The sequence below is a fragment of the Humulus lupulus genome, chromosome 2, assembly GCF_963169125.1.
Source record: "Humulus lupulus chromosome 2, drHumLupu1.1, whole genome shotgun sequence".
In the NCBI taxonomy this organism is placed as follows: Eukaryota; Viridiplantae; Streptophyta; class Magnoliopsida; order Rosales; family Cannabaceae; genus Humulus; species Humulus lupulus.
Genome location: NC_084794.1, coordinates 120,776,879 through 120,780,278, shown reverse-complemented (window position 1 = coordinate 120,780,278; position 3,400 = coordinate 120,776,879).

The window sequence follows — 3,400 nt, the reverse complement described above, 5'->3', positions numbered from 1 at the left end:
ATGTTTCTACACAATATGAATATCTACTCTTCATAAAATACACATTGGAACTAAGAAAACTCATAAAACGTTTTGTATAATTTTCGCTTAACCCTTTGGAAGTGAAGACTTAAACATTTTTCACTTAAAATCATACAAAAACTATGGAATGTTGGATTCAACTTCTAAATATTCAACAAAACCTCCATGAATGCATGACCAGGAAACAATTATACAACATTACAGTCCCAATAATGAATTTAAACATATATGAATACACATGCAAGGCATATTATACACAAATTTGGCATAAATACTGTTGACTGCCTTTTTTTTCTATCAACTTAATAACATAACTTAAAGAAAATAAAGAAGATTAACATAGAGATTTTATGTGGTTCGGGTTATAAAACAACCCTAGTCCACGAGTCTTTAGTATTAGTATTCTTAAAGTTTGAGATGGCAAGCTTCAATGGAGGTTTTCTGAGGCAGCGTGTATCTTTCTCTAAGTACAAAAGTTGTGAACCTTCTTTACAATGTTACCTGCCCCTATTTATAGAGATTGAGGGTCATTAATATCATTTATTACAAATATTCCGTAGTTATCTGGGGAGTTAATTGCTATTCATCCCCTCCTCCGAATGTTCTAATTGAGACTATGGGCCTGTGAATATCGCATGGGACCCAATTCGTAGGTTGCAGCCCACCCACTTTATGGAAGACACGCCTCTAACACTATCAAAGTGCGGCTACACATTTTCCTATGTCAAGCAGTGTTGTGGGAAATACCAATTGTCGAGTGTACGAACTTGACATCACTACTCGAGTAACCCAAAAAGTTGTCAGACGATCTTGTGGTGGCCCAAGGCTACAGTGATTGACACCTGGCGTTCTCTCCAGGCCCGAGGAAAAAACTCGTAGACCTGGAGGACTTTCAGGTTAAGAAGACGGGTGAACCACTAGTATGGTCCTCGGGACGTGGCCTCACTTGGAGACATCCATAACAGAAAAGGGATCATGGCTTGCTGGGAGGAGATTACACTCCGAGAAGCTCACGATGAGATCTTGAGAGATTTATTATCTCTCGAGGAGCCTAATTACTTCTCTAATTACCACCACGTATCAAATGACAAAATCACGGACAACATTTTCCCCCCAAGTCTTCACTTGTCTTCGGATAGTGGGGTCTTAGTCTGAGAGGAGTAATTTCAAGGGTCTTCAAGAGGTGACTATCGGGCTCTCCATGACGTCATGATCGAAAACTGAAAAGCCACGCGGTGACTCCTCATTGCTAGGCCCATCAATCGGTGCAATTAATGAGGAGTTTGTTCCACGCCTTAGACGTCGAATTCGTACCCGAAGCCTCCTTTCTCCATGCATCTGAGGCTTACTTTTCCCATGCTAATGATCACGATCCATGCCTTGATAATTGTGACCATTGGATCATGTTTGAGTGATTACCCCATAGGTGATCAACGGTCAGGGTAGAATTGCTTCCACCCCAAGCTCTTCAAGTATAAAACTCAAGAACTGCCTTTTGCATACTCACTTTGGCCATTTGGAATTAAAAAATGCCAAGACCTTCAAACCCTCCCAAAGCTTCATCACTCTTAGACCCCAAAAATCTTTACCAGTTCCTGTGTTTTTGACGACCTAGACGGCTGGAGGAAATCATCATTCTTCTGGTTGAACAACAAGAAATATTTTCGAGTCCGCACACGATACAACACCTACAGGCACTTTATATCGAGTAACTATTTTTGACCCATTCTTGCTTTAGGTTCTAGTCTGTTGAGTGTTTAGTTGCTTAGGGCTTTGACATTTCTGGCATCCATAGGAGTTTTTGACCCTCTTTTTAGTTGCTTTAGGCCCATTTTGACGTTTTAAATAGTCAAAATGGCCTATTCCATACTTTATGCTATTTTTCGTTTTTCTGGACATTCGACCAGAATCTGGAAGATTTCTAGATTCTGGCGAAGTTTATGAACACTATGCTGTCCTTCGACCCCAATTTGTTGGTTCCAAGGACATCACAGTCCCTTAGAATTCCTTCTTCTCCACTCCTCGAGCAGTACTCTTAAGGGTTCTCATTTTGGCCTATCTTTTCTCTAGTCAAGGTGCTAGCTGCTTGGTTTAGTTTCAGATGTCCGAAGTGCTTCACCATCTCCACCAACAAGGATTCTACTACTTCAACAACAAAATGTTGGAGATGGCCCAAGATGCGGGAGGACTTACTTAGAAGGGGAAACGAGCGACTGCGGAGCAGAGTAGAGCCATCGTGGTGATGGAAGATAACCCTCCGACGGTGGAGAGGACCCTTCGACTTGGAAATTCGGAGGAGGAGGCCAACATGGGTCCCCTAACAGTGGATGAAAAATACACCACCGATGGCTTCAAGGCAGACCAAGCAAGCTGAGACACCCAGGAGTTCATAACAAGATTATAAGCCACTTTTATAGTGGTCACCTGGGACATGCTGGTGCACTTTTCTCAAGAGAATGAGAGGGTGCACGAGAGCATCCATGGCCTCGGGGTGTGGAATGCTTCTCACTCCATCAATGCTATGTCGACTTCCAGAAGTTTGTCGACATATCCCCCTTCCAGCTATCCCTGAATTGATATCAGGTGCTAGTAGAGCTCTTTGTTTTGTACAGGAGGCAGAATTGTCTCACCCCTTTTTTGACAGAGATCCTGTACATATACAACTTCCGAGCCTGCCTAAAGAAGAGGAACCATGACGTGGTACTATAATTTGATGAAGTATACGTACATGGGCATATCTTACAAGGCTCTGTGCAACAACGATAGCCATGCACGGGACTACAAAGACCACTTTTTCTGGACGGGTACTATATTTTGATGGGTCAACTCGTCCAAGAGTTTTCCCACTCCACTCTTCACCCAGAAGAGCCTTATAGCGACGAAGCTTCTCCAGGGACTAGTAGGGTCCTTTTGCAACATGCCATCTCGAAGCTACGTTCGCTGTGGTAGTGATAGCAAGATATCACTCCTCGTCGTCTGCCGTTACACCACTTTATGGGTAAGTATCACTTAAGTCTCTCAAAGTTTCCTTTATAGCTAAGTTCTTTCTTGGAGTTAACTATTTTTGTTGTACAGGCCGCGATGTTTTATAAGAGGCTTGGGGATGTTGTAATGACGAGATCCTTTGAGCTTAAGGAGATCAAGGAGAACTCCTTGGAGGAGCACTCACAGCTCTAGAAAGCCATGGAGGACGAGAAGGTTCGTGCCTCTGAAATTGAGATCCAACTAGCGGTGGAGTGGTCCAAGCTGCAAACTCTCGAGGAAACTTCCTTGAAGTAACTGGAGGATGCACCAAGTTGCACCCAAGCTGTGGAGGAACCCACCCGCAAGGTGTCGGAGTAGCTTGCAGCTATTCAGGAGAAGCTTCACATCACCTGCA